At 35.3% G+C, this 13814-nt stretch overlaps 1 long non-coding RNA gene across 1 annotated transcript; it reads right to left on the bottom strand.

The window, feature by feature from the left end:
• Positions 1–2812: 2812 nt before the first annotated feature.
• Positions 2813–5550, bottom strand: LOC131310010 (uncharacterized). Its single transcript, XR_009195081.1, has 2 exons — positions 5323–5550; positions 2813–3116 (listed from the first exon to the last, which is right to left on the bottom strand). It is a non-coding gene; the product is annotated as an uncharacterized LOC131310010 (long non-coding RNA).
• Positions 5551–13814: the final 8264 nt, after the last annotated feature.

Consider the following 13814-nt stretch of genomic DNA (forward strand, 5'->3'; position numbering starts at 1 on the left):
TTAGTGTCCATCACATCAATGCTAGCGTTTACCTCATGCAACTTAAAAACCTAGATATAGTTTGTGAATATGAAATCACAAGTACGCTGAACAAACTGTTTCTGGTATACAATTATGGCAGAGTCAACAGTACGCGAAAAGGTTGAGTTTATCAACTGTGATGCAACTTCATTCAATATCTTGCAGTTTACTAATCCAACTCATATCACATAAAGCCTCCGAGAATATATACTACTTGAGTTACGTCAAATCTTGCAGCTACTCAGAATCAGGAATGGAGCTAAAAATTTTACCACATTGAGGCGATTGTGCATGCAAGAAAAAAATATAAATACATATGCACAATCACGTAAGTACATTAAAACTCAAAATAACATAAATACATAAATCGGTTTAACTAATGGAATCGATCTTGATGTATGTGTGTTGTTTTTCTTTATTGTTCATCTTCTTTTTTATTCATCACAAGTGGATGAATTCAGTAGATGGGCTTTCATATTAGTTGATTTTACCGGTCAAAAAAACAAAGAATTAGGAAAAATCTATAACATGAAAGAAATAAAACAATAAAACATTAAACCCATCTAACGAAATGCGGAAGTTTCTTACTTGAATATTCATAATATTAACTCTATAAATTTATTTTAGCCCTTAGCCTTTAGTAATTAATGTTAGTATTCTCGTAGTTCAAAAGTTACAATTATATATTTTTCTTTGCAAAATTCTGCACAAAGGCGGGCCTTTATACTTTCATAAGAATTTTTTTTATTTACATATAATAGTAGTGTTTCTTCTTCTTATTGTAGGAGCGACCGCCCCTACTCGCCCCTCTTTAGCTCCATCGCTGCTGAGAAGATGCTTATCATTCTTTCGAGTGGAAATTTGCCCAGGTATGAGCACTCATACTTATGGATTGTATATTAGTATTTCTCTCTTTTCAAACATTCAAAAGGAATGGGCTTAAGAAACTATAATCATCGGCGTCGGATGTTATTTTTTATAATACTCGATAACATTAGAATTGTTGATTTGGCTTCTCTCTCAATAGCTTTGCAATTATTTTAAATTGCCCTCGAACAATTTAAAACTCCAATAAGTGACAGTACATCGAAATATTGTTTGTGTAAATCTTGTAACAATCTCACTTCCAACCGTATCAATTCTCAAATTTCACAAAATAAGATCGCTGTACTGTTCTTAAAATTCGACATTGTGATGTTAACGATCGTGATTATTATTTTAAATTTACGGAGTTTAAAAAAGAGTGAGCCTACTTGATTTTGCATATAGAACAATGGTATAACTTCTTTTGATGGAGTCTCAATATACAGGGAAACAGTATATATATGTACTTGTCAAATCTAGAGCATTGTGGTCTTTGTACTTGCAACATACGCCTATGCGTAGGTTTAACTAATCCTTCGTGGCTCACAGTACTTGAGAGGAGTTGTGTTCTATATCATATGATTTCGAATACCTGGATTCAACTTGTAGAAATACCTGTGCTTTCACAGGAATACTCTGTTCCACACCAATTTCTAAAATCTATTTAAACTGCCCGGATTCAAACTTTGGCAACATCCTCCATTAAAAGAAAGAGAGCTGAAGAACAAAGTGTCTCATGTTGCTGTTTCCAGGGAATATTGGCAAATTGTAGGTAAAACGGTCACAGAGCAATCAAACTTCATACATGAACATCTATGTTTCGTTCTACGTATTTAGCATCTATTGGTTTGTTTAAGTTAAATTTATAGATGATCGCTATGATTATTTCTAAATTAAATGTAACTGATCATAACCAACATATGCTAATCCTGCAACGTATTTTGCTTATCATGAAATTTCATGTTTAGTCAAATCATTTGCAATTATTATTATGAAAGTAATTTCAAATTTCTATTTGATGCTAGGTTATAATAAACAACAAAATGGATCAACACTATTCCATCGAAGTCAATGATCAACAGCTTGAACCAAAACCGGAGATGGTGGCTGTTGTTCAGCATGATCTCATGGAAATCAACGATCCACAACCTCAACTAGAAGCAGAACCACCAGTTTCTATGGAGCTGATTGAAACATATGAGCATCTCAAAGATGAGATTATTGATCTGTTCCAAATGTTAAAAGTCATGCGTTCATCCTCCCAACACCTTGCACTTGCACTTCAAATTAATCCATCGCTTCGGTTGCTACGCCAGTTTGACCAACAAATAGAGGAACAAATCACAGCTAATATCTAGCAGGAATTGGAAGAGTTTCAGCAAAACATGATTTGGGACGAAGTTGCCATACATGAAATTGCAATTCCGTGGACTATTGATTAAACCTACTATCGGTAGTAGCAAACCATAAGGGTTAAAGCTGGAGTCCCCTTTTGATAGTAGATTTCCCAAATAATAAATTAGTCCCTTGGGTAACGTTTGACAAGCTTTAACTGAATGTGTGACTCTTTTGTGCCACAATCATATAATTGTGGTCTCTTTTGGTTTTTATGTTAAACAACTTCAGCAATCTAGAGTTCATGTATTGTGTTATTTCATGAGAATCCTGTAGTACTACCAAATGAAATATTTATATCACTTGTGGTTCAAGCTCGTAATCTCTTCAATAGGATTATAATATTGTAATAAATTAGGAAAAGAAAACACCAAAATCCAAGGCTTCTCAAATTTCTTCAAATAAATCTATTGCTTCTCTAATTGCTTCTGTATGGTTAGAGGTGGCAAATTAGTGGGTTTTGGTGGGTTTAAGTGGGTTGAAACAGGTCGTGGATCAAATATGAGTGGGGCAAATATTGTCACGCCCTCGATTTTCAACATAAATAATAAACACTTTTAATAAATAAAGTCCTTGCTGTAATACAAATAATACCCCAAAAGATCTTTTTGTTCACTGTTCTCAAATAAAATTCAAAAATTACATTCCAACTCGAAGGCCCTAAATCATCAAAATACCAATATCCTAGAGAAATATTATTACAATTTACAAATACTATCTTTCCAAAAAAAATGCTATTTCAGATCTTGTGCTATGAAATCCTTCTTGAATACCTTTTTAAAGGTTTGGTCACAAGTGCACAACATGTACTCCATGTCAACTTCCTTGAATCGTACCTGAAAATGATAGGGTGAGCTACACTAGCCCAATAGGAAAATCTATACGCAAGCTATATGAAAATGTGATGAATCATACACCTAGACTGAGTGATGCGACGAGATACCACAAAGAAACGTGAGTTTTCCATCACAAACGAGCATACTACAACCAGGGGATCATAATTTCATAAAGGTATTCCTAACAGCTCATACGTCAAACTAGAAGCATAAACCAACTCGAATTATCCTAATTAGATCACAACTTATCCTCAACCGTCACTTGTCCATCGCTACGCAATTACTCCATTTTGCCTCGATCTATACGAATATGTGATGATCATGCACCAACAGGGGTAGGTGAGCAACATTATATATGTACAACGAACCCCAAGACGATAATAACAATGAGTATATCTATCAGCAGAACAACACAAACATATCATTGGATTTCCTTTTTTTTTAACATAATTGATTTATCTTTCATTTCTCAAGTATTAGCCACTCCATGCAACAAGAACTAGTTTCCTTGATTTGTACCGAACAAGAGGCTCAGTGAGGAAGAATAGTAATCCAAGATACGGTTCAAAGTCGAACGACAAGCCAAACATTAGATTAACAACTTTATCTCTCTTTTCATTTCTCAAGCAACACATGTCATAAGTCTAGCTCAACCAATCAACAATGCGTGATATGTGATGCAAAGCAATGCACCGGGCAATGTTGGGCCCCGTAACCCCCGCCAAGGTCCCACCAAGAAGGTGAACCGGGCTCCGTCCATATTGACGTCAATTCCGGGCGGTGTTGGGCCCCGTAACCCTCGCCAAGGTCCCACCAATGAGGTGAACCGGGCTCCGTCCATATTGACGTGAATTCCGGGTGGTGTTGGGCCCCGTAACCCTCGCCAAGGTCCCACCAATGAGGTGAACCGGGCTCCGTCCATATTGACGTGAATTCCGGGCAGTGTTGGGCCCCGTAACCCTCGCCAAGGTCCCACCAATGAGGTGAACCGGGCTCCGTCCATATTGACGTGAATTCCGGGCGGTGTTGGGCCCCGTAACCCTCGCCAAGGTCCCACCAATGAGGTGAACCGGGCTCCGTCCATATTGACGTGAATTCCGGGCGGTGTTGGGCCCCGTAACCCTCGCCAAGGTCCCACCAATGAGGTGAACCGGGCTCCGTCCATATTGACGTGAATTCCGGGCGGTGTTAGGCCCCGTAACCTTCGTCGACATCCGAAGTTGGATACGACTCCATCCATTGTCCATATGCTATGAAATGCCACACCATGATACATACAAAGTTCGATGTCACACGTAGCCGTAACACTCGAATCATAGGTCCATAAACATCCTTCATTATGCACAATCCATCCATAATCAATCTCACACCCATTATCGAGTTAAAACGATTATACAACATCATTAAAAATTGCATACTCAATATTTTTCAATGATTTCAACGCCAAATTATCACCAACTTACTAATCTTTAAAACCCACAAGGACCCATAACCAATGGCATCATTTAACCATAACAAACAATAAAAAGAAAACGCAACCCGATGCCCTGCCCAGATTTTCAGATTTTCGTTCAATCTTCTAAAAATTACTATAAATCGAGTTCTTAATATTTTTGAGTGATTCCGGTCCCAATAGTTGCGCGATTGAACGAAGCTTAAAAGTCACGAAGGAACCCTTGTCAAATCTGCCCTCAAAGGGTGGTTAAACAGGGGTTTTCCCAGGCTACACGAATCTGTCGCGCAGCATGACAGATTGACACACCTCCACTCAAACAAACATAACTTGCTGTGTACTAAGAGTTTTAAGACGATTCTAGTGGCAAATGAAAGCTGACTTCAAGACCTTCGAATCGATATAAAGTTTGCATGAAACGGACATCGGGCGAGGAAGTTATGGCCATTCGAAGTGGGCTGAAATCCAGAACACGAGACAGATTGCAGACCAGTTTTCTAAAAATCACTATCAATTCAATTCTCAACGGTTTCGTATGATTCCAGCGGCATTAGAACCGGCTCTAAGTCTACTCTATTTCATACGAAGGAACCAAAATTCAAATCTGAGCTTAAGAACGCATAAACCCCAAAAACACAGGCCCTGTTCTGCTGATTTTCGGAAATGGAAGGAACAAGCTTAAACAACGAAGCAAGATACGATCTAGGTACATAAACACCGTATAAACACATAACAAGAGTAAGAAATCCCTACCTCATGGGTTTTGAGCAAAACCCCAAAGATCCGAGCGAAACCGAAACTCCTACGTGATCCGATCGTAATTTTTCTTGGATGGATAGATAGCCCTCGTTCCGTAGAACAACTTTAATTCTCGGACTTTGTTTGGAATCATACTCCATGGAGGTGAAATTGAGGAGAGAAGATGAAGGAGAGGTGAGAGCTAGAGAGAGAGAGTGTCGACCGAGAGAAAGGAGAAATAAAGGAGAGAATATCTCCTGGGAAATAAAAGAGAGGAAAAGATGGGAAAAATTATCCCATGCTCTCACTTCACAAACGCACACATGCACCTCTCACCTAATCATATCCTTATATCCTTTCACGAACACGTCACACCGTAAATCCACACCGTCTATCTTGACAAGTCGTACTATTGCAAAAGAAAAAAAAAATACGGCCTAAAAAATACAGGTCTCTACAAATATGGCTCGAATAATGAACGGGTTGAGACGGGTCGGTTGAATATGGGTCAAGTTAAGCCCAAACCCACCCAACCGAACATGTTTTCCTCGCTTTTTTTCTTCTTCCTTTTTTCCTCTTTCCCCTCCCCCCTTTTCCTTCTCCACTGTTCTCCTCTGATATGAGTTGAAGCACGTTCACAAATAGGCAAAACCCCGTGGACTCTTTCAGTTATATAAGCCAATTTTTCCTTTTTTGGGGGGTGTTTATTTAATTTTTTGGTATTTGTACATTTTGCGTCAATTTTTCGGATATAAACCAAAATAAATTTTATTCGAATAAAGACAAACATCAACTAAAAGGCAAAATTTTTTGCATCTATATAAGTCAAACTAAAATTTATTTGAACAAAGAGAAACATCAACTAAAAGGCCAAATTTTTTGCATCTTTGTGTGTGTGTGTCTGTGAAAGAGGGATGGGGGTGGGGTGGGATTTTTTTCATTCAATAAATTAGGTGACTTTATTTTTTATTTTTTTCCTTTTTGAATATTTTTGTCATTTATTTATTTTGCACGAAGCTTATTACTTTGCTTCATACTGGACTCCATAATTCGTTGGAAAGAGGGGAAAAAAATGTCAAAATTAAAGCTGCATCTTTTTTTTACCTGTTTTTTTCCCTTTTTAAAAAAATTATGAGTTTCGATCAAACTTTTTCGGCTCTCTTGTTGAGACGCACCAAGAAGTCATAAAAGTTTGGCACAAAATTAACAAATGCAATTTTTTTGTAAATAAAAACCAAAAAGATTGGAGCCTTTTGATTTGATTAAAACATGTTTTTAGGATATTTGTCCCTAAATTTCACAGAATAAAAACTGGATGAATTAATCAAATCCTTATCGATGTCTGAGTTAGTTGATTTTTTCATAAGAGTTCTTAAAAATATGTTTTAAACTTATTAAACAACTCGTATTATTGGCGTATTTGGGTGAAATTTTATGTTTAAAACTGTGTCCGATTATTCATGTAATTAACTTGCTTCCAAATATATATATATATATATATATATATATATATATATAGAGAGAGAGAGAGAGAGAGAGAGAGAGAGAGAGAGAGAGAGAGAGATCTTCTAAATCAACTACTGTAATATGCTGTATAATGCCCCCATTCTCCGTGAAGTTTTGAATTTTTTTTTTAACAAAAATATCTTACGGGGATTTCACATTTGAGAAGTATAACAACTCTTTTGGAGAGAATGGGTCTTTTAATTTCAACCTATATTGAACCCATTCTTAGCCCATCTAAACCCATGTATATATCAGTTTATATGAGTTCAACCCATATAAACTCATTATACAATATAAGCGGATTGGGTTGGGTTATAAGTGAGCGAATTTGGATGGGTAAAAAAATATGAGTTGAGATTGTCACCTCTGCATATGATACTTGATCAGTACTCTCAGGTAATATGATATATTTTATGATGGCTCGTATAAAAAACTTATTTCGCAACTCACCTATCTACTCTGTCTCCGCTCTTGTCTCTCTTGAAATCTATGCTATCCAAAATTAAAATGTTTGTCGTAAATGCACCAAATGGGCACCATGTGATACCCACCTTGCACTAATAAATTTCTTGGATGATGCAAGCCAGACAATACTATGCATTAAATATTTTTACATTTGGTTTACGAAAACACGGCAATAGTATTTGAGTATTCTCAAATCATGGGAGTTGGAGCTTAACTTTAGCAAGATTTTTTATCATTAATTTGTACAGCCCAACAAATCTACACAAAGGCTCTACACGGCACCTATTGAATGCAGCCAAGTACAACTGTTGTCATTCACCAACTCATAGTAGCCCACTTATGCAACCTATAGCCTACATATAAATAGCTCATTCTCTCAGTCTCATAATATTTATCGTGTCGGTGGAATAAAAACGTAAAAATAGTATATTCCTAGCATATAAAACTTAATTTTTTTACAACAATGCACTAGATATTGAAAAATTCTTTCAATTTATGTAAAAAGTTTGAATTTCTTCATAAAAGAAATCGGTTGTTTATAGGTTCTCTTCTTACAGTCTGGACAAACAATTTGCAACAGAAATGTTATTTATAGATCTAATTACTATCTATCGACGCTATGTATATATAGGCTATTTTTTGCAAGCTCAGAATGTTGATATTCTTTACCCGTTGACAATAATGTTATCATTAGCATGAACCACTCTAGACTCAAATCATTCTATCAGCCTATTTACAATAATTTAAAAATATTGACATCTTGTAATGTTACGTTTGTGGATGGAAAGTTATTGTCAAAATTTTGTTCTTGCTGATAATAATTCTATTGACTAAATGTATTAGTAACTTATTTGCTGTTGAAGAAAGTGTAATATTTTTCAATAACTTATTTGCTATTAGAAATTTACTAACTTCTGAATCGCAAATAAAAAATTACAATATTTCCAGTACTAAAAACTTCGTTTCAGGTGATTCATAATAATTAAATTAGTGGGGTTCAATTTAACAAGAATAATATAGTATTTATAATTGTAAAAATGTAGGATCTTTAAAAAATTCATTAAAGTTAACTTAAAAAAGCAACAAAAGCTGAACCATTGTTAATAAATTTAAAAAACAGATATTTAACATCGTCAAATTGAAGATGCAATAAAATACGACCCAAATTCATTGACAATTATGTTGCCAACTTTCTATTCAATCTATTAACGAAACTAATGGATCCAAATTAATATTCAAGTCTGTTTAATCGGATACAATAGTTTTCAAGGAAGAGCCAAAAAAATTTTAAATCACGAATCCAATCCAAACTAAAAAAATTGGTTTAAGTTTTTAGTAATATGATTTTGTCATGTGATTTGAAAAAAAATATAGAAAATGTATTTTATGATGTGATTTGTAGATTAACGTGGACAATTATAGTTTCGAAATAGTACCCGTTGTTTTCATTCATAATCCGAAAGTATTGGTTTGATTTTGGGTTTACAGTAAGATCAAATCAATTCGGGCCATTGTTATGCATAATAGTCATGGTTTTGTGCAGAAAAATCGAAGCTTGTACCTAGGCTGACGTTTGACTACTCCCTATGATGGCTTGTCCTTAAATCTATCAAACATCACTCTTTTACAAAGTTGTTTGGTTTAGCTGCTTGTATTCGTGCTTGAGAGACACAAAAGAAACAACAGCTATAGAGAAAGTTGAACAACAGAATCCACCATGGCTGAAGCCACTCCTAGAGGCCACTTTCTTCGTCAACTGTGAGACTCACAAGAATATAATCAGTGCAACTACTACTGCTTAGAATGTACTGGAAATCCTTTCTGTGTCTATTGTTCAGATGACCACCCAAAGCACCACATCATATAGGTAATGAAACATTCATATTCAATCGTTCGTATACTCTGTATAATTAATGGATAATTAAAAAATTATAATTCTAATTTGCATGTGTGCTCTGACACGTTATCAGATAAGGAGATCGTCTTTGAACAACGGTGTGAAAGTTGATGATATCGGAGAGTATATAAACGTTGGTGCTATTCAAACATACGTAATAAACAATGGAGATATTGTGTTCTTGAATGCAAGACCATATGCAAGACTGCCTTATGGTGTGATCAATACTTGTGACATTTGTCATCGCAGTCTCCCAACAGCTAACTTCAAATTCTACTCTCTCGGTTGTAAGGTAATTATGAATTTTGTTAACTATAGGATTGAATAATCACAAAGTTAATCCTTCAAAGCAATTGGTATATCAATGAATAGGCATGCTCAAAATTACACGATTATTATTTGTCGCTGGACTCTAACTAATTTCAGTACCATAAACATCAAAATATCAATATTTGTTTAGTCCAAATAAACCACAATTGGAAATATGGAGCAAGGTAAAAAATTGAATGTTATCAGTCATTGTTTCCCAAACCATACTCTTTAAGTATTATGTAAAAGATCTTGTCTATCTGGTACATCGTTATATTGGTCACTCGTGGAAAGGGAAAAAGTACTGTGATAGTTACTAGCGCCGAAAAAACATGATGCATAGAAAATACATGATCAAACCATGTTACTAAAAACCTTAGAAACTGTATATATGATGTTAGTCCTGTATCGTTATAACTTTTATTAAATGGATCGGTTCAAGTTTTCTTATGGATACATTGCAGATTCTAAATGGCACAACATGAAATAAATGTGTAGGATTTTAATTAACATGAACTGTAGAATTAATATTTGGTAGCGAGATTGGTACTTGAACACGTAATTGAGATGTTACATAATGGACTTGAAGAACTGTACAAACCTTTTTCGTCTATTTGATGAATCGTAGTGCTATGCTCATTTATTAATTAGTCGATTAGAAAGGTTAGTCCCCCAAAATTTGCCTTCTCAAGACTATCCCTATGTTCCTCTAATAAATTCAGCTGCGTTTCCATGCAACGAATAGCGTTCTTTGTTCTCTTAAATATGCGTTCCTTAAAATAATTGATTCCTATTATTAGTCTGAGTGATGAATTCTATTAGTTTGCTATCTATTTATAAGCATGATATTTAATTTACTTACATCCTCACCTCTGACAAAGCAACTTGGAAAGCTGCAAATATTCTTGCTTACATATTTCAATATGGACATATTCTCAAATCCATGATTTGTAGTGTAATTATGGAAGTAACAATCATTTGAATGGTAAGTTAATGGATGTGAATTTGATTTATGCTGTTGATATAGCGCGATGCTATATATCGTGGTTTTCCAGAGGAAACGTTCACGCTTGAACCAAAGCTCAGCACGTGTGAATTAAATAACAGCTTCCAGGTTGATTAATTATTAGCACCAGAAGGACAACAAAAAATGAGGAAGTTAGATATATTGGTTTCAAAATCTCCTATTGTGGCTACTTCACTTGCCAAAGAAGTTCCAAGTAACGTTTCTCCTACAACTCCACCCATGTTCAACCACATGAATTCCAGGAAAAGGAAGGACATTCCTCAGCAGGCCCCTCTGACTTAATTTGTTCAATAGATCAACGGTTGCATCATATAATTACAGCAGAACCAGAGGCACAATGTTGTTAGCATTGTAGAATAGAGAGTATAATAACTCTTTGGAAACTTTTGAACCTTTTGTTAGCTCTGGCTTTTGATTGCTTTATTAATTAGTGTTGATTTTATGGACCAAACAACGTTTGTGTTGCCTGTAAAAACTTTATGACTCTATTTTGTGTCTTTGGATATATCTGATAAAAATAGCGCATAAGTTTGAATGTTTTTCGTTCCTTCTTAGATGTTTACCAATTTATAAGATAGCAGTTTCACAAGGTTATCGTGGTTTATTCTTTCCTTGAGAACATTGTTCTTTAATATCATTACAGATGATTCTCCTATTTGGTTTGGCAATTATTCAGCACAAACGTTCATGAACTGTTACTTTATTTGTTGTGTTGCTTGCATATCTCTTCCATGAGGCACCTCGTAATGTAGATACCCGATTTGGAATTAGCAAAAAACTGAACAATTTATTAGCTAAAGCATGGCTTGAGAATACAAAAACCTTATTTATCAGAAAGGGGAGTGGATTCTCTTCATGAAGCGTTATAACTGACAACACATACAGAGGTGTCCATGAGGTCGGATTGCCTTCTTAAATTGCTCAGAGCATAACATTTGAGGACAGAGTTACTCAACCTAACGTACAATATCTACAAAGGTTGGTCGATGAAGAGTTGTGTTTGACTTATATGGATAGTTTATTAACATACTTGCTGAGTAAAGATTGAAAGGGGAATATATTTTTAAGATAAGGTGAAGTGGTACATTAATGGTGTATAATGGATGCAGATATTGTTTTTATTAACTGCCTTCTGATTATGCCTATACATTCCTTGCAGGCATTATCAATTTATGATCACTAGGATCATATAGTGATGATCAACCCTCTTATGTGCGGGCCTCTTAGTGCTGATTTTCATGGAAACTATGTCCATTTATTTTATCCCCAATCTCTTACTGCAAAAGCAAAGGTTTTGGAACTGTTATCTATACAGAAGCAGTTGCTTAGTTCTCATAATGGTAACCTCAACTACTTGTAGCTGGCTGCTGATGTGTTCTTATCACTGACAATTATGCTTAAGAGCTATTCCATGGCAAAACCAGTTGCTCAGTAGCTGACAATGTTTGTCTCCAGCTCCTTGCCACATTTGGCGTTACTTAGGATGAAGAGATTAGGCCCTCGGTGGAGTACTGTACAATATTACAAGGAGCTCATTCTACCACTTGGTTTTGATTATTCTGATGATACATTTTTGGCTAGCAAGAGTGAACTTTGAACAATTGACTGTAGTACGAATGTTATGCAATCAATAATTAATAACATTAGTTCTATTTTCCTAAAGAATGACCCAAGTGATGTCTTGAAATTCTTTAACGCTTTACAGCCTTTCCTCATGGAACATTTATTTTCTCAATAATTCAGTATGATGTTACAAGATTTCTTCATTCAGAGAGCTGTCTTAGAGGACAATCATAATTGCCTTCAGGAAAATACCCCTTGCTTGGTGACCTACATTCGACCTACAATGAGTTAACTGAACTGCAAGTAGAAAAACACTTACGGCTTCTGAAATTACCTATTGCTAATTTCATTCTAAGGTCATTTGTAATAGGATATATTATTGATTGCAAAAGTGACTCCTTTATTATAAAGGTTGTTTAGCAGATTGAGTTCTTGGGGCTTCTACTTTTGAGTGGGGAGAAATTTTACACAGAGGCCTTAGTTGACGACATGGGTCTCTCTTCCATAACAAGTATCCTATAATCCAAGAGATACCTCATTCTATCTCTTAGAGAGAAATTATTGTCCATTCATCGAGAAAGTTGACAAAAACAGATACTTTGTTCAATAACTTAATAGCGATTCTTCAGGATGTTGTTATCTGTTATGATAGCATGGTGACAAATGTGTGTAGTAACTCAATCACAGAATCTCAGCATGGAATTAAGAGTGTGTTTGTTACTGGTGAATCGGTTCATGAGTTGGCCGCAACTTCCATGTCTAAGCTTACATATAAGCTTGTTCTTGAGTCTTCTCACTGCGATAATTCATCATGGGAAATTGTTAACCTTGAAAATTATGCTAAAGAACTATTTCTTAACGAAATGAGGTACCCAGCAGCTAGCAATGTTTGTGTCCAATTCCTTGCTGCATTCCGTCTTCTTTAAGGTCAAGAGATCAGGTCCTTTGTCAACTATGGTACAGTTATTACCAACAACTCAATCTACCACTTGCTTCTGACTGTTCGCATTCGATTGATCATGCCCTTGGTAGACTGTGGTGCAATTATTACGGATAAGTCTATCTATGACTTGGTTCTGACTGTTCTGGTGATAGATTCTGGGCTAGGAGAGTGAACTTTTGATAATTGATTTTAGTAGAGATGTCATGCAATCAATAGTTAGTAACATTGTTGTTTCTATTTTCGCAAAGAATGACTCAAAATTTATCATGCTTTCTTCCCATCCTCTAAACACAAACAAAGTTTCTAGGCTCCAGCAGCAAAAGATCATAATAATTTTTGCTAGCTAATATCTTTGTTCTGTAGCTTTACCAAAATTTGATTTTAAATCCCACATAAATATCGAAGTGCAATTTGAACACTACAGATCCTATTGCTTATGATTCTCCACAAGTACATAACTTTCTCAATTAATTGCATCCAGCCTCTTTCCAAAATAATCTACAAAAACGATTCCACGCAATATCCAGCAATATAAATCAAAATTTTGCAAAACATAATACATGTACTCGTATGGCAATATGTTACCGTTTTCAGTACAAGTAAAATATTCACAAATTAAATTCAATTTATGTTCTGCAATCCAAATTTTCAGTCCAAACTCCATTCAGCATAACAACCCAAAAATAGAAACCATAGCCACACACGAATTAAAAGTAATATCATGTTATTCATGCATACAAATCATAAATTTAAATAACAAATAAATTTTACAGCATAATGAAACACATAGATTCACA

Source organism: Rhododendron vialii, chromosome 12a (assembly GCF_030253575.1).
Source record: "Rhododendron vialii isolate Sample 1 chromosome 12a, ASM3025357v1".
NCBI classification, from domain to species: Eukaryota; Viridiplantae; Streptophyta; class Magnoliopsida; order Ericales; family Ericaceae; genus Rhododendron; species Rhododendron vialii.